Here is a 19261-nt window from a genome sequence, read left to right as displayed (position 1 = left end):
ATACGCGATTTCAAGGTAACAAATTTGCAAAAACAACATAAAATCAAAAATACAAAAATAACAGTCATAGATGCAGAAACAGAATGCAAACGCAATCAAAATTGTCACAAACACAGAAAAATGCAAAATCGTCGTAATGTCAAACCTGCAACTTTCAAAAACACAAGATCTGCAAACAAGATGTCAAAATAAAAGGGACAAGAGTCCCATCGTGCGTGCCAAAATCTATATGGTGAAAATGGGTGAATGAAAACAACAATATTGAAGACTAACAAGGATCAACCACAAAACCCTAGCCTAACAATGAAAAAGGTCCACCATAAACAAATGAAGATACCTAAGATCATGCAAATAACCAAAATAAACCAAATATACCATTCACATGTCAAGTGTTAGGTCCCGGAGGTAACTGAGAGGGGGGGTGAATCAGTTTACAAATAAATTTAAACCAAAAACAACTTAACCAATTTACTACTTAATACCGGTGAACCAGTCTGTTATACGGGTGGACAGATTTAACAAATAATTGCAATACTGGTAAAGATTAATGCATGAAACAAAAAGACAAAGTCATCCACAACACATAGCACCAATATTTGTATGTGGAAACCCTGTAAGGGGAAAAACCACGTTGGGAAACCTTACCCACAATCAAATGATACTACTGCATATAGTAATTGTACATAAATGGGGTCTGCACGTGCAGAAAGTCCAAGCGCCTAGAGCTCATTGCTCAAACACAAATGAGAGTCACACTAACTACAATTGGATGGTTATATCCAATAAGAATGTACTACTCAAAATAGCATCTTCATATGCTGGATTCAGTACCGGTGTAGTTCTGATATGCTTTCACAAAAACCTAGCTTCACCTTCAAATGATGTTTGTGTGTATAGCTCTGCTTAATCTCGCATATACCTTTACACAAATCCTTTTCGCATTCCACATCTGATCTTACAAATAAGACCTTACATTTATACCATAACCTATGACCAATTTTAGTAGGTCGGCTCTATAAAATATTACAATAAAATCATTTTACAAACAATACAATATCCGATGTAATAACCGATTCAACATGTCAGCTTAATGCATTTACAAAAATAATTAATCATCTCCATAGCATGTCGTGCTGATCTAGAAAAGATAAACCTATCGGTGCATAACCTAGACCTATTTGCCGGTAACAGCAAATATGCAAATATGAATATGCTAATAAACAATTCTCCAAGATAAGATGTCCAACCAATGTCTTCAACATTACCAAGTGTTTTCCATGTTGTTCCAAGTGTCGGTGACCATTATATCCTGTCGGTGTACCATATACCGGTGACTGTACAAAAGTCACTTGCTTGCTGGTGAATGTTGATGGATCTCCAAAGTGCTAGAGTTTTAGTAGGTGTTGACATCAATGACAAAACCATACCAAAATACCAACAATCTCCCCCTTTGGCATTGATGGAAACACAAGATGGAAAAACCATCAAAGTGTCAAAACAGAAATGACAAATACAAAAACCAACAATCTCCCTAAAGTAACAATCTCTCCCCCTGAGAGTAATATGAGTTTCCTTATGTTTTTTCTTTACCAATCTCTTCCCAAAAGATAATGTGTTTTTCCATAGATATCACTCCCCCTTTGACATCAAATGCCAAAGTTACAACAAAATCAAGTTCATATACAAAATACCAACCAATTTCAATATACCAACTACTCCCCCTGAGAAGTAGCTTCCTCATCAAAGCCGGAGTAAGAATATTTCTCTGTTAATTCTATCAGTTGATGACAGACATCAACTCTCTAAGTATCTACTAGTGGGGGTATGACCCCAAGCTATTCTCTAAGATACTCAAAAGTCTCTTTAGGCAGAGGTTTAGTGAAAACATCTACAAGTTGTTCTTTAGTATTCACATAAACTAGTTTTATTTCTTTTGCTTCAACATTTTCCCTTAAAAAATTCAGTTTGATGGAAACATGTTTTGTTTTAGAATGTAATACCGCATTCTTAGATATATCAATTGTTGTTGTGTTATCACAATAGATAGTTATAGGTTCCTTGCATTTTACCGTTAAATCTTTCAATAATTGTTTAAGACATAGTACCTATGTACAATTAGTTGTTGCTACAACATATTCTAATTTTGTTGTTGATAAAGATGTACAACTTTGTTTCTTATTCAACCAAGAAACTAATATGCTTCCAAGAAAAAATGCTCTGACAGTGGTGCTTTTTCTATCATCCACATCTCCTGCCCAATTTGCATCTATCTATGCACATAGGTCAAAGTTTTCATCTCTAGGATACCATAATCCAAGATTTGTAGTGCCTTGTAAGTACCAGAAAATCCTTTTTACTACTAATTCATGATTTTCTCTAGGATTACTCTGAAATATTGAAACAATACATACTGCATTCATAATATCAAGTCTTGTTTGTGTCAAATACAGTAAACCTCCTATCATAGATTTGTACCTTGTTGGATTAACAGGTGTAGATTCATCCCTTAAAGATAGTTTGTCATTTGTAGTCATAGGTGTGCTTACCAGTTTAGAGTTCTCCGTCCCAAATTTCTTAAGTAACTCTTTTAAGTATTTTGATTGACTCAAGAATATACCTTTGTCAGTCTATGAAATCTGCAATCCTAAAAAGAATCTTATTTCACCAATCATAGACATTTCAAATTCTTGCTGCATTTTAATAGAAAAGTCTTTACACAATCCATCTTCTCCTCCAAAGATTATATCATCAACAAAAACTTCTATAGCCAAGATGTCATCATTAGTCACTTTATAGTATAAGTTACTATTAGCATTACCTTTAGAAAAACCCATTTTTTAAAGATACTTATCCAATCTTGCATACCAAGCTCTTGGAGCTTGCTTCAATCCATACAAAGCTTTCCTTAACCTGTAAACCATATCTTTGTCATCTATCAAAGAAAATACATCAAGTTGTTCAATGTAAACTTCCTCTTCAAGATCTCCATTCAGAAATGCACATTTAATATCCATTTGATATGCTTTGTAGTTCTTATGTGCTGCAAAGGCCAAAAACAATCTAACTACCTCAATTTTAGCTACCAGTGCAAAGGTTTCATTATAGTCAACTCCTTCTTTTTGAGAATATCCCTTACACACTAGTCTTGCTTTATTTCTGATAACCTTACCATCTTCATTAAGTTTTTTTCTGAATACCTATTTTGTTCCAATTACATTTTTATCTTTAGGCCAGGGAACTAATGTCCAGGTGTTATTTTTCTCAATTTGTTCTAATTCTTCTTTCATAGCTTTAGTCCAATATTTATCTTCACGTGCCTCATTAACTGATGATGGTTCAATTTGAGAAATAAGACATACCTCTTGATTTTCCAATCTTCCTCTTATCATAACTACTTTGTACTTGTTTCCAATTATGTGATCTTCAGAATGATTCAATCTTACATACCGGGGTGTCTTTGTTTGTTATTGTTCCTTAGTCACAATGGAATTTTTAGATGATACCGGTGTAACTGGATCTTCACTCTGTACCAGTGGATTTAGTGTAGGTTCATTTGTTAGAATTTATGTTGCCAGTTCAGAATCTATATACCTTGAAGTTCCTCTAAATTGTTCATCAATCTTTACATTTGTACTCTCAACAATTTTCTGCAATCTCTTGTTAAAACATCTATATGCTTTACTCTTAGATGAATAACCAAGAAATATTCCTTCATCACTTCTAGGATCAAATTTCCCAATATAATCATCTCTTCTAATGTAACATTTGCTTCCAAATATTCTGAAATATTTAAGAGTAGGAGTAATACCAAACCATAGTTCATGAGGGGTCTTACTGGTTTCACCTTTGATGAGAACTTTGTTGAATGTATAGACTGATGTACTTACTATCTCTCTCCAATATACATGTGGTAGATTTGCTTCTAATAACATACTTCTAGCTGCATCCAAGATAGTTCTGTTTTTCCTTTCAACAACTCCATTCTATTTTGGTGTCTGAGGTGCTGATAGTTGTCTTCTGATTCCATTCACTTCACAGAATGCATTAAATTCCTTAGATGTAAATTCTCCTCCTTGACCTAATCTTAAACACTTGATTTTCTTACCGGTTTCATTTTCAACCATTGCTTTGAACAGTTTAAACTTTCCAAGTGCTTCTAATTTTTCTTTGAGAAAAGTAACCCAACACATTCTAGAATAGTCATCAATGATTAGCATGAAATATCTATCACTTTGTAAGCTTTTAGTTCTAGCTAGACCACATAAATTAGCATGAATTAAATCAAGAGCATTATTGGATTTTTCTGGAATACTTTTGAAACTAGCTCTAACTTGTTTTCCAAATTGACATTCCTTATATATTGTATTGTGAAGTTTGACAATTTTAAGTAAATCTCTAACTGCCTTAGTAGTATTGATTTTTACCATGCAATCAAAGTTTACATGACAGAGTCTCTTATGCCATAGCCAACTTTCATCTATATATGCAATCAAGCATGTCTTTTCACTGTTATTCAAATGAAAGATATTACCTCTAGTCTGATTATCGGTTGCAATTTCTAAACTAGTTCTATTCATGATTTTGCATTTTCCATTTTTGAATTGTAACTGAAATCCTTTCTCAACTAATTGACCAACACTCAAAAGATTATGCTTTAAACATTCAACATAGTAAATATTGTCAGTGTTATGCTTACCATCAAGAGATATTGAATCCTTGCCTCTGATCTGACAAGCTTTGTCATCTCCAAATCTCACTAAGCCTCCATTATATTCTTGAAAGTTCAAGAATTTACCTTTATCTCCTATCATATGATGTGAGCATCCAGAATCAATGATCCATTCATCCTTTACTTCAATTTTAGCTGCCAAGGCTTGTTCTACCGGTTGCACTACAGGTGTCGGTTGATCTTTTGTTATAGCAACAAAAACCCATCCATTGGTTGTCGAATCTTCATCAGAATCATCAGTCACTCCTTCATCAGCAACATAACAAGATTTGTCCTTATTATTCTTAAATATGTATCTCTGATATTCAGGATTAGGCTTGTATGTCCTTCTAGCTTCTTCTCTTAGTCTAGCATGTCTATTAGGGAATCTTGAAGCCATATGACCAATCTTGTTGCAGTTAAAACATTTAAAGGGTGCTTTACCTTCGTACTTACTTCCAACTGGACCTTTAGGCATTTTTCTTGCAAATAGTGCTTCAAGTTCTTCAAGTTCTTCAAGTTCTTCAAGTTCTTCATTTTCTCTCCTGCTTTCCTCAAGTTCTTTTGCATAAAAGGCTTTCCAATCATATTTTTCAAATGATGATGCAGATGATGTTGATGCTTTGAAGGCTAAATCTATCTTTATAGTAGCAACATGACCAAATTCCTCAATTTCAAAGGCTGAAAGTTTTCCAATCAATGTATCCCTAGTTACTGATGTATTAGGCATTGTTCTTAACTCATTTATAGCAGTAACCTTCATTTTATATGTCGGTAGCAATCCTCTTAAAACTATTGAAACAATTTCATCTTCACTTCAGGTTCCTCCACAACATTTAATACCCAAAATAATTTCATTAACTCTTTCCATAAAACCAAAAATCCTTTCATCTTATTCCATTTTCAGATTTTCATACCTGACCCGGAAGCTTTCAAGTTTTGCAATTTTGACTATGGAATCTCCTTCATTTAGTGTTTCCAAATGATCCCAAATAGCTTTAGCAGTTGATCTATCTAATAATCCCATGATTTGCTGATCTATTAATGTGCTCAAAAGTGCTTCTCTTGCTTTGCAATCATTTTCCTCATCTTTAATCAAGTTAGGTGGATTAGGCTGACTAGAAGTGGGAGTAGTATAGCCATTCTTTGTAACATTCCAAATGTCCTTTCCAATGCAATTAAAATGTGTCTCCATTCTAATCTTCCATATGCCATAGTTGGTTCCATCAAGTTTAGGACTGTCCTTCCTGAAATAGCTAGTAGACATTGGATCTCCTCAAGTTGTTAAACTTTTGCAAAAGAGGACTTAGCTCTGATACCAATTGTTAGGTCCCAGAGGCAACTGAGAGGGGGGCAGGGGGGTGAGTCAGTTGACAAATAAATTTAAACCAAAAACAACTTAACCAATTTACTACTTAATACCAGTGAACCAGTTTGTTATACCGGTGGATAGATTTGATAGATAATTGCAATACCGGTAAAGATTAATGCATGAAACAAAAATACAAAGTCATCCACAACACATAACACCAATATTTGTACGTGGAAACCCTATAAGGGGAAAAACCACGGTGGGAAACCTTACCCATAATTAGATGATATTGCTACAGATAGTAAGTGTACATAAATGGGGTCTACACATGCAAAAAGGCCAAGCGCCTAGAGCTCACTGCTCAAACACAAATGGGAGTCACACTGACTACAATTGGATGGTTAAATCCAATAAGAATGTACTGCTCAAAATAGCATCTTCATATGTTGGATTTAGTACCGGTGTAGTTCTGATATGCTTTCACAAAAACCTAGCTTTACCTTCAAATGATTTATGCGTGTATAGCTTTGCTTAATCTCACATATACCTTTACACAAATCTTTTTCGCATTCCACATCTGATCTTACAAATAAGACCTTACATTTATACCATAACCTAAGACCAATTTTAGTAGGTCGGCTCTACAAGATATTACAATAAAATCATTTTACAAACAATACAATATCCAATGTAATAACTGATTCAACATGTTGACTTAATGCATTTACAACAATAATTAATCATCTCCATAGCGTGTCGTGCTGATCTGGAAAAGACAAACCTGTCGGTGCATAACCTGGACCTATTTGCCGGTAACAGCAAATATGCAAATATGAATATGCTAATAAACAATTCTCCAAGATAAGATGTCCAACCAATGTCTTCGACATTACCAAGTATTTTCCATGCTGTTCCAAGTGTCGGTGATCATTATATCTTGCTGGTGTACCATATACCGATGATTGTGCAAAAGTCACTTGCTTGCAGGTGAATGTTGTCGGATCTCCAAAGTGCTAGAGTTTTAGTAGGTGTTGACATCAATGACAAAACCATACCAAAATACCAACATCAAGTAGGTTTTTAATCTCCATTTCTTCCTATCTCCATTGATCTTGTTTGATATATTTGCTCTTAGATTTTATGTGTGCACAAGAGCTCAACAAAAAATATAAATGTGGTTGATAGCTTGATTGCAGGAAGGCTTGATTGCATAAGATCGATTAGACAATTAGATGATTAGGGTTGATAATGAAGAAAGCATCCTCTTATATAGAAGAAACTTTAGAAAATGGAAGGACAAGATTAAAAGGTGAAAAGATAAATGGTCGGCTAGGATTAAAGGGTAGGTAGAGGAAATAATTAAATGATAAAGGTGGTAGGTAAGAAAAGAATTAAGAGATGAATGGCATGTGTCATGGGTAGAAAAGGCTGATGAATTAATTAAATAAATAAAGATTTATTTAATTAATAGAGGAAGTAGGATCAATTAAATGAATAAAATGTTTATTTAATTTAGGGAAAGGATAATTTAAATAAATAAAAGTATTTATTTAAATGAGGAAAGACTTAGAAGAGGATAAACGAAGTAATTAAATAAATAAATATTTAATTAATTAATAGAAGAATTAGGATAAAATAATTAAATAAATAAAAATATTTATTTAATTAGATAGGACAATTTTAGGTGTCGACAACTAGAATAGTAAATCTTGTAACCAATGACCTTAGATGCAAACCTAACATCATGCTCTAGAATATCAATGATAGTCATCGCCCAATGATCAAATTTTGATTTGGTTACATTGGTAACAATATCATTCTTTGTCACTTTCAATGATGGCAGCCCATTGGATGAGCACAGCCCTATCATGACTTGAATCACACTCTTTGTGATCTTGAGTGGCTTATCCAACCACATAAATTCATCTTGCACTCTGTTGAGTATGTACCTGATCCATTCCTATTCATAGAGCATCGAAAATCTAGCAAACTGCACGAAACCCTTGACTTCCAAATCCTGAAATTCTCATTTTAACTTTGAAATTTCCTTAGACAAATGATTGTTGTAGAGATTTAGCATGCCTGAGCTTCCTAATTCCTCAATCGGATAGTGTGTATAAACCCTTATGTCTTTAATGTGCAAAACTTTGTAGGGCACTGGTGAAAATGCACTCTTAGGGTCATCTTCCATTGAACAAAATGGATGATTCTTGAAGTTTGGTCGAGCATGCTCAATGATGTTAATAAAAAGAGGGGTGGCGGTACCAGATGTAGCCATTTTTACAAATTCAAGTTTCAAACTTCAAACTTCAACCGAAAGGGATTTCACTGATAAATACTTTTGTCATCAGATTAAGGTTTGATGCCAAATCGCCTGAGAACACTTCAAAAATTGATTTAGCACTTGATCTCTCCTGTTAAACTTCTTGCAAAGCTCTTCAAACTTCTTCTCTTCAAACCCAAAGTGAGAAATGAAGTGGTGAAATCACTTTTTATCCTCTGCACACCTAGATTTTCATTGTAATAAATGCACTTATTCCTAACACTTTCGGATACTCTACATTTCACAAAAATCTTTTGCGGTTCTTCAAATTTGCTTGAAATCTTCTGGAGATCCATCAAAAACATCTGCAGTCATCACATATACCTCTGCAACTTGTTGGAATCAAGCACAGATCTCAAATAGGGGGTTTATAAGATTTTCATGATAGCTTCCTCGAAGGCCGGATGCCTTAGGCCTCGTTGCCGGATGTAGTTCTAGCACTAGAATTAGGTGTGGACCCATTTTCTGCCTCTAAATTAGTCTTCTTAACCCATGTCTTCTTCATCTGATCTCTGATCTCATCAATTTTTTCTTTTCCTTTCTCATATGCCTTCACATTCTTGTTCTTGTCTTCTAGACCTCTCCTACTCATATTTCTACTTCTACAATACTTTGCAATGTGATCGGACTAGTTGCAAGCATAGAAAACAACATTTCCTTGTATAGTCTTGAAATTCATCTGATTTCCTCTTGATCCGCAATGATTAGGAACATGTCCAAACGTACCACATGCATAACATCTGACATTTCTTCTATTTGGAAGGTTATTTATCACACTTCTGCATTCATTAGCCTTATGACCATACTTATTACATTTGAAATATTGACCGATAAAAGATGGACCATTATTGATCATCCTATTTCTGCATTGACTAGCCATATGACCAAATTTATTGCAAGCAAAGCAGTTACCATTAAATTTATGAGCATTAGGTTGTCTTACTAGAGGCCTCCTTGAATTTTTCTTCTTATATGTTGACTTGGATCTTTCACCTTTCTCAAATCCAAGACCTTGTGTATCATTAGGATTCTTCTGACTTGCAAGCATCTCATCTCACTTGGCTAAACTGATCTAGAACTTCTCCTTGTACCCATTTGCAGCATCAAGATCAAATTTAAGACTTAGGAACTATTTTCTGAGATCTTCCTCATGCTCTCTAGCATCTTGTAGGCCAGTCTTCAATTGTCCATTCTCATACTCAAGTATGCAACATTATTTAAATTTTTCTTTCACAGATTGAGAAAGCTTCTCTTCATTCTTCTTCCTTTCTTCAATCTCTTTTGTCAATCTCGTCACTATAGCTTCCATCTCATTCTTCCAGACTATATTGGCTCTAGCAAATATCTCACACTCTTTTGTCTTTTCCGTCAGGGCTTCTTCATCAATGCTTTGACTTTATTTCTCCTTCAACTTATCAACAAGTTCCTTTCTCTTCTCCCTTGACTTGCTCAACTAATCTTTCAATGGCTCAATTAAGTTCTCAACATCTTTAAGGTTTTCTTTCACTCGTCGGTTCTCTGCTCTTCTATACTGCTATGTTATGATATTATGCTATATTCTGGAGCACAATTTCCTTCATATGTGCACTTGAATCTGTGCACAATCGCTCATACACACCTTCCACACAACCACTGATATAAAAAATGCTCATATAAACCTAGCTTATATATCTGCATCAACAATTTAGGTCTTCTACATGTTGGCCTCAAGAATACGACATAAAAGATGAAACATGTACTTAAATCAGCTCAAATCAAACTCCAATGCGTATGCGGACCAAAACAAATTGTCCACACACTTACCCCATGTCAGCTCAACATCCTTGAACACACAAACAATCACCAAAATCAATCCGCAAGATCCGCACAAAGAATATCCACATGCTATTATTGATGAACATTGTTCTCACCAAAAACATGTCTACCGGATCTTCCAGTTTACACAAGACTCAACACTGGAGGCCACAAAATTGGAATAAGGCATTACACATCCATAATGGTTCTCTGAGATCTTCATCACAAAATACTCAACCAAAATGATCTACCAACTGAAATACTATACACTCTGTCAGATGTCTTGTTCATCTCATCAGAACTCACCAATACTCAATCAATCTTTCGGTAAGAATGAATTACACTCTGTGGATGGGATATCTGACATTAGTTGCCATCAATGACAACATCTGAACATAAATGCAGTGTCTCTTGCCAACAATACCAACCCATAGGGAGGCATGGAGACTTCACCCTTGATTACTTTTGGCCTAAACAATTTGAGCCTCTTAAGCCTCGAAGTAATACTCTCTTTCTATCTTATCAAAAGTGGAAAAATGAGATGATATTATCTTTGAGTATGTCTAGAGACCCTAGACCTATTTCTCCTCCTCATGATGGACTCGGTATCCTTCCTACACCTTATATCCTTCCTCTATATGTCACAATTCTACCTCTTACATCTTACAATGGAAAGCACTTGGCATCTCCTATTTCTCAATTTAGTAGACCTTCTCCCATTCTTCCTCCTTCAAAGGAAGAAAAGAAACCTATGTCCATTGATCCTCAACAACCCTTGGCTAAAACTAAACAAAACCATTGTGTGAGAGAATGTCGATGAAGACATCATGCTAAGGATCATGAACTTGCTTCTCAAACTATTTCCTCCCCAAAGACACCAAAACTTGACTTGGTCCCATTTGTCCAGCCTTCGCTTAACCCTTGAAAGGAAGTTCAACTTAAATCACCAAGATTAAAAATGCTTAAGAAAAATGATGGTTCATGCTCTTTCATGTGAGAGATACTATTTTTATTAATCTTGATGAAGAAATGGATGATGATGTTGTTAATGCTAACAATGATGATTCTAATGATTTTGATAATATGTATAATCTTTTTGATGTTGACAATGATTTATCTAAACAAATTTCAAAAGTAGTAATCCTAGCAGTAGCTCCATCTACCATGCTTGAAGTTGCTACTCTTGGATCTTGTCCACCTTTCCAAAACAATGTTCGGCAAGATCGGGAGGTGGATGATTTTCTTGATTAGCTTCATTTGTGTTGTAGATTCTCTCTCCTCTCTTGCTTGTTCATAATGTGTTCCCCTCGTGATGTGTTATGTTAGGTTCTCTTTAGATGACTCTTGTCACTCCATTGGTGCAAGGTAATAAAGAGGTTGAATCTATTGTGACATTCTTCTATTTATTGCCCCTTGTTTTTTGTACTTGGGGATTATGCAAAACATTGAGATCTCTTTTGGTCTCTTCCCTGTTGACTCGAAAGACACATTTTCCCTTCTTCCATTGTGTTTATGGTTTTACTACCTTTAGGGCATGAGGTCAATTCTATGCAAATATTCATGATATAAATTATTTATCATAAGAGCATACTACCCTAGAGTTATTGTTGGCATTATGGAAGGATTGATTATGTGTTGCATTGATGTTTTGTCATTGATGTCAACACTAGCTATTATGGTTGGCTATCGACACTAGTTGTTACCGACGGACAAGTTTTGGTTACCAACAGAAGAAACTATCTATTGGACACTTCTAGCATGTTTGGATCAATGAAGTGTGTTTGGTTTCATGTGTTACATGCTTCTGGAGCATGTTTTGGTTAGTTGCCATTGACTTGGTGATCAGATGCTATTATACACTCTTGTAAACCCTTACCGTCATGGGTTTAAGGTTAACCGTCATAGCTTTTACTGATAATTCTTGACATGATGCATAAGTGGTGTTGGTGTAGCTTCTAGATGGAATTCAAGATGCAGAAGGTGATCCTTGATTGTGCATCAACTGATTGAAGACATCTCTTTGGCGTGGTGAACCTAGATTAGGTCTGGTGCCTATCTCGGTTATGGACTGGTATCATGTTAACGTGTTCTCTACACATTACCGAGATGTTTTATGGATTGGTTATTGTTGTTTTGGTCTAAGCCGACATGGAATATCATTTTAATATGGATGTATGTAATAATATTATTGTAATATCTTTTAGATGGCAAACCTAATTGGTTTTAGGCCTTAAGGTTTGTATAAATGATGTAAGATCTCATTTTAGATTATGGGTATGGAATGGGAATGAAATAAGTGTGTCATGGTCAAGAAATGAAATATCATATGCGAAGGAGATTTGGTCGATCATAGGTGATCGAGTTGGGTTTATGTAAGAGGTCAAAGGCCTCCAGTGTTGAGCTTAATCGGGATTGTAATCAAGCATGTTAGATGTTATCTATGGCAGTTCACTCTATTGGATTGTTGTCCAATTATCTTGAGGTGGTTTTAACCTCTCTGTAGTTAGTGAGACTCTTTTGTAATGAGCATTACTCTCTAGGCAGTGTGCCTTCTTGCATGTGCAGGCCCCTCATTATATCACATACTTTCTGCAGAAGTATCATTTGACTGTGGGTAGGCTTCCCATCATGGTTTTTCCCTTTACCAGATTTTCCACGTACAAATCATGGTGTTATGTGGTATGGTTGTATTGTGTTGATTATCTGTTTCATTCTTAAGTTGTATTGCTTACCGATATTTGTTTCTGCTATTCTGGTACTTTATGTTTATGTGCTCCGGTTTAAGGTTGTAAAGTGGATTAATTGATATAATCTGTTAACAACTGATTCACCCCCCCCCCCCCCTCAGTTGTTCACCAATTATCCTAATAGTTAGTGCATCCCTTATGTGTTTTTTGACCATTATCCTTTGATTTGTCCTTTCTTGGGGGCATATCATCATGGTAACATGCTTGTATTTTGGATGCAAGCTACCTTAAAGCAATTACTCCTGATAAGGCATACACAATCACTTTAATGTGGGGGCATACACACCGCTCAATGTTTTGATACTCAAGTTAATTTACAAACTAAGCCTTTTCCTTTGTAATTTGGTTATTTTTTTCATGACTCATAGTAAGCAAACCTTACTAGGCTAGGAGTCATGGCTCTCTCTCTCTTTCCTCTTTCCTATGATGTCCCTTTTATCCTAAAATTGAAGTAGTAAGATCCTAAAGTCCTTGGGGTCTTGGTTTGTCTTGTCTCTTTGATGTCTTGATGAAATTTTTCAATGCAGATCTTTGTACTTTACCATGGGTATGCTTAGTCTCATACGCCCACTAAAGTGGGCGCTAAATGTGGTGTCCTAAATTATACTCGCCTATAATTTTTTCCTCACTTAGGCCTCACTTTGGCGTTCATTCTCTAAAGCCTAACTAAACCACTGACTCTACTCACACCAACTATCAAACATAATTTTTTTGTGTCTACACTATCTCCTCTTGATCCTAGAGCCATGATTTCTAGGACTGTGGCACCCAACACCATGGTCCTCTTTAAAAGGGCCCATCTTGGGGCTTCACAACAATCACCTTATTTGGGTGGGGACCTAGATCCTATGTCAACCTATGTCAGAAATTCAAATTTTTTTTCGACCAACAAGCATAAAAGGAGGTCTCTCATTTCGAATCTAAGCAATCATCAAATAAATTCAATATCTCAATTACACTCTAGAAAATTCAAGTGCGAAATAAATCAATCTTCTATAAGGTATTGGAGTAGAAGTGAAGTCAAGATTCAAGCATTGGAGATGACATTCATGTTCCATGTTTATGAAGACTATCTACATGAAACCCTACTTCCTTGTGAAGACAAACAAAACTTCAATAAAGCTATATCATTAGGTTTTCATTCATTCTAAGTCTTTCCCTCAAAAGGAAAGTATTTTACTATAGTACTTCATTTACATTTTAATTCAATTTCATAGTTAATTCCAAAATTGGGGCTTGACCTAAGGCAAACCCTTATTCCCAACAATTTCCCTCTTCTTTCTATGTGCAAAAAACAAGTATAGAGTTGTGTTCGGGAGAATCAACCAGATTCACAGAGATGAATAGGTTCACCTAACCAGCATCATGGTCCTGAAAAATTAGGCCAAACTTCTAGGAACATATCTAAATCATTCTCTTCTACTCTGATCCAGGTTGGTGGCTCTGCACAATAACTATAGCTCACTATTTCAATCAAATTACTTCAATAATTCACTATTTTTCCCTAACCTTTAACCATTCAAATTCAATTCAATTTAGGGAAGAAAGAGCCCCATCTAGGAGGCCTAGAATCTAATTAGAATCTTGGTCTATCAGGCCTAGATCTATTAAATTCCTCTCCCCTAATGTAGCGGTAAATTAGGTCACTTAGTGGGTTTACTATCTTAATTTAACCCTCACCCTAATGTTTCACCATTACAATAAACTATTGAGTAAAAGATATAGGGCATAAGACAAGTACATTAGGCATAGGGCTAGGGCATGTGTAGAGGGAAAAAATAACTATGATTTCTTTGTGCTTCAAAAGGTAGTCTTGAAAAGCTATACTAATATTCTTTAATCTTCTACTTAGTTCTTTCACAATGAATTATCTATTAGAGATTGTAATTGGGACACATAATGATACACTTACAACTAAAGATCCTCCCACAAATTGTACTTTACAATTGGCTATTTACAAATGAATGGTATGAATTTTTTTGCTACATACTCCAAACAATTCTAAAATTCAAATAAAAATCTCAATAAAAATAGGGTTTATTTTTTAAGAAAACATAAATGAAAAATAGAGTCGTTCAAATAGAAAGGTATTAAATCCCTATCTAGTTGAATAAATAAGGGAATAAGCCCTCTTTGGACACTCCCAATGTTTGTGTGAGAACTATACAAACATTTAGATATTTTCTATCCACAACTTCAAACTTTAGTGATATAACCTTTCAAACAATTTATTGAAGAAAATGTTAGGGTTTAGGCAGATCCAGAGCAAATACAAATTAACAATTATATGCAGATACAAACACAAAAGATGAAGAAAAATGCATAACACAAAGATTTAACGTGGTTCACCCAAGATGGGCTACATCCACATAACACAGTCATCTAATCTTTTCTTATTATCCAGTAAGTCAGTACAACACCATTACAATGCCTTTTTCATTCCAGTTGCTTATAACAAGCAATTTTTAGGGCAACATACAAAGTCAGCTATTTTAGGGTTTTTTTCAATGTCAGTTTTTTTTGTTTTTTTTCAACAAAAAATTTTCCTCATCAGTTGCCACATATCAAAAATCTCCCACTCGGAGACTGATCAAACTCCACACTAAACAATCTCCCACTTAGAGACTAATCCTAGATGACACTGCTAAACTTGCAACTCCCACTGGATAAAACGCTTTGACACAGCTATTCCTTAATTCCATAATTTTTAGTCAATAAGAACAAGAGAAACTGAGGAGGATATCAACTTCTCCTATGGGACTAACTTTGTGAACATATCTATAGGATTTTCACTCATGTGAATCTTCTCAAGCCATAACTGGCCATGCTCCAAAGCAAACTGTATGAAGTGGTACCTCAGATGAATGTGTTTTGTCCTCCAATGAAGAGAAGAATTCTTTACAAGATGAATGGAACTCTGGCTATTAGTGTACAATGGGCTATCCTCCTGCATCTGGCCCAATTCCTCCAGAAAACATTGTAACCAAATCATCTCCCTTCAATAGCATCTACATACTCAGTCTCAGTGGTTGAAAGTTCAACAACCTTTTGTAGTCTAGAAATCCAACTAACTGTAGTTCCCCCTATAGTAAAAGCATACCTTGTAGTACTCCTCTTTGTATCAATATCACCTGCCAGATTGAAGTCAACATATCCTCGTAGAGCAACATTTGATCCTTTGAAACATAATCCCTTCATAGAAGTACCTCTCAAATACCTGAGAATCCATTTGACAACATTCCAATGTTCCATTCTCGTATTGCTCATGTACCTGCTTACAACTCCCATTACATGTGCAATATTTGGTCGTGTGCTTACCATCGCATACATCAAACTACCAACATCTGATGATTATAGGATGTTAGACATTTTATTTACCTCTTCCCGTGTCTTTGTACACATCCCCTTAGTCAATTCAAAATGACTAGCCAAAGGTGTACCAACTGCTTTTGCATTCTGCATGTTAAATATTTTCAACACCTTTATATACTCACTTTGGGACAAAATTAATGTTTATTTTTTTTGTCTTGTGAAATCCTCATACCAAGGATTTTCTTACTTGCACCCAAATCCTTCATAGAAAAGGACTTTGATAATTTATATTTAAGTTCATTTATATGTTGCATGTTAGACCCAACAACAAGCATGTCATCAACATAAAGTAACAGGATGATATAGCTACCATTATCCAATCTCTTAAAATAAACACAATGATCAGAATGACATCTGTGGTAACCTTGTTCAACCATGAAACTATCAAATTTAAAATACCATTGGTGGGGTGCTTACTTTAGGCCATAAAAACTCTTCTCCAACCCTCACACTAACTCCTCCTTACCTCTAACCTCATATCCCTGTGGTTGTTACATGTAGATTTCCTCCTCCAAATCCCCATGGAGAAAAGTTGTTTTAACATCTAGTGGTGCAGGAGCACCTAGGACTTAGGCTCATAGTCCTTCTACAATTTTGGCTTGTACTGACCTTAGCCAAGTCAAGTCTCTAATAAGGACTCCATGAGGGTCCAAGGTGTGTGTGTAAAGCTGTCAAGTGTAGGCCTAGTTGAGTTAGTTTTCTTTCTAGGTTTGCACTTTGTGAGCAGGTGGTAGTTTGACTAGGTAAATGGCATTCTTGTTGGTCAAAAGAGGCATAACTTAGTAAGAGCATTATTGAGGTTTAGAATAGTCTTAGGAATTTTTAAAAAGACATGAACAATGACTTGTAATAGGTTGTTGAAGTTGAAAAGACAAAAAGTGGAAAGTTGTAAAAGTTGTCATGACAACTTTGGTTCTAAAGAGCTTAGCAGTGGAGTTAGGGTTAGCACATTGACCTAGGATGCCTCCACACATGGGGAAGACTATTTAAACCTCCTCTTGCATGGTTACCAAGGTTGGAAGTTTGATTTTGTATGAATGACCAATTGAAACTACTCATTCTCGGACTATTATCACTATTTTTGTCTTAATTTGCATAAAATATGAACACAAATGGATTGAATCCATTGATCTAGTTTTGGATTTTAGTTCTTTGGTGTGTTCTAGTACTATTTGGTTCATTTCATGCTTTGTAGATAGGGTGTGTTAGTACTTTCATTGTTTTGTTTCCAAACAGCCAGTTTTCGCTTGTAAATACTAAATTCTTGTAAAATGGTTGCCCCATAAAATCCCTCCGTGCTACCATCATGGCCTATTGGTACATGGAAGGAAACCCTAAGTATAGTGTAAATATGTAGGGAGGAGTTCTGGAAGTGGATTTCATCATGGTTACCACCTTGTTCTAGGCGAGTCCAGGAGCAACCCGACTAGAGAAAACAGGGTGTAAATTGAAAGCATACTGCAGGGGTGGATACAAAACCTTAACCAAATCATTTTGGATTATTCATGAGGTCCATAAAAAGTTGAAACTATAAGGAGAAACCTTGACAAGTCATTTAGATTCCCATTCCACACAGTTGAACAGTCACTGTCGGTTAAAGGCCTAGAAACCCTAACAAACCCTCATTTTTGGGTTAGGGCACTGTACAAAAAGATGGAAAGATAAAACCTACAAAATAACTTGGGGATGGGTGAGTGACTAAAGAAAAATAAACCTTGTTGCAGGATCTTTTGGACCGATTCCCTCAAAACCCTTGAAAACCGGATTTTGGAGGCCTAATTGGGGTTGATCCTTGTAGCCCTATTTCTAGGCAAATTTATGAAATCAGTAGGGAAGATAGTGAATGCAAAACCAAAAATGGACCAAATTGAATTCATTCTATGGTGAATTCCACCTCCACACCTCTACAATGACTCACAATAGTATGGGGGTGAAAAGTGAGAAATTGATGAATTGTTGTCAATATTGCAAGATTAAGCATATGGGAAACACATTGAAATGGTAGGGTTCTTAGTCAAACACTTGTTGAAAACACCTTGAGATTATCAAAGAGAAATTCCTAGCAGATATTGGGAAGGACTTGGAGGTCTTGGAGTATAACTAGACCTGGTGAGGTTGGTGGAATTGAGCAACACCAACTAGGTGAAGTGTGAGTAAGCTAGGTAAACCCTATCAAATTGGTATTAGAGACTATAAGATTTGGGCTAGGAGAGTAGATGTCCTCAATGGAATATGTAGGAGACAACACCATGGTTACCAATGCAGAGTTGGCAAAGAAAGTGGATGATCAGGAGGAAGAGAATAGACTCCTGAAGGAAAAGTTGATAGAATTAGAAGGTAAACTTGGTGAAATTGAAACCAAGGCAGATGAGGTGTTGGTAAAGGTTGAAGGAGCAGAAGGGAAGGGTAAAGAGGTGTCAGAAGTAGACAAAGTACCTGAACCTATTCCTAGTAAGATAGAAGTGGAAGTGGTTCTAGAATGGATAGAGGGCACGGAGAACCATTTTGAATGTGAAGGCATAACTGAAGCTCAAAGAGTCTAGGATGAGAGGAGTTGCTCTCACATGGTGGAAATTTGTGCAGGATGAGAGGAAGAAAGTGGGTAAAAATCCCATTTCTTCTTGGAAAGCGATGTTAGTCAAAATCAAAGAAGTCTATCTCCCTGATGACTATGAAGTGCAGATTCATAGGAAAAGACAAAAAGACCTTGATGTAAGTGGTTATAGGGAGGAGTTTCACAAACTTAGCCTTAGATCTCATGTGGTGGAAGAAGAAATTCTTAAAGTTGCCAGGTACCTAAATGGACTAAGATGGAACATCCAAGAGGAAATCATCCTAATGAGCCCAAAGATAGTTTATCAAAGCTATCAACTTGCTCTTAAAGTGGAAGAAAAACTTAAAAGAAAACATGATTCGAGTAGTAATAGGGGTAGAGGTAGAGGAAAAGAAAATAGAGGCCATAGGGGAGGCTTTGGAGGAAGAAACTCAGAACAAAGAACACAAGG

Source organism: Cryptomeria japonica, chromosome 9 (assembly GCF_030272615.1).
Source record: "Cryptomeria japonica chromosome 9, Sugi_1.0, whole genome shotgun sequence".
In the NCBI taxonomy this organism is placed as follows: Eukaryota; Viridiplantae; Streptophyta; class Pinopsida; order Cupressales; family Cupressaceae; genus Cryptomeria; species Cryptomeria japonica.
The sequence above is the reverse complement of the archived record's forward strand: the minus strand, read 5'-3'. Positions refer to the sequence as shown.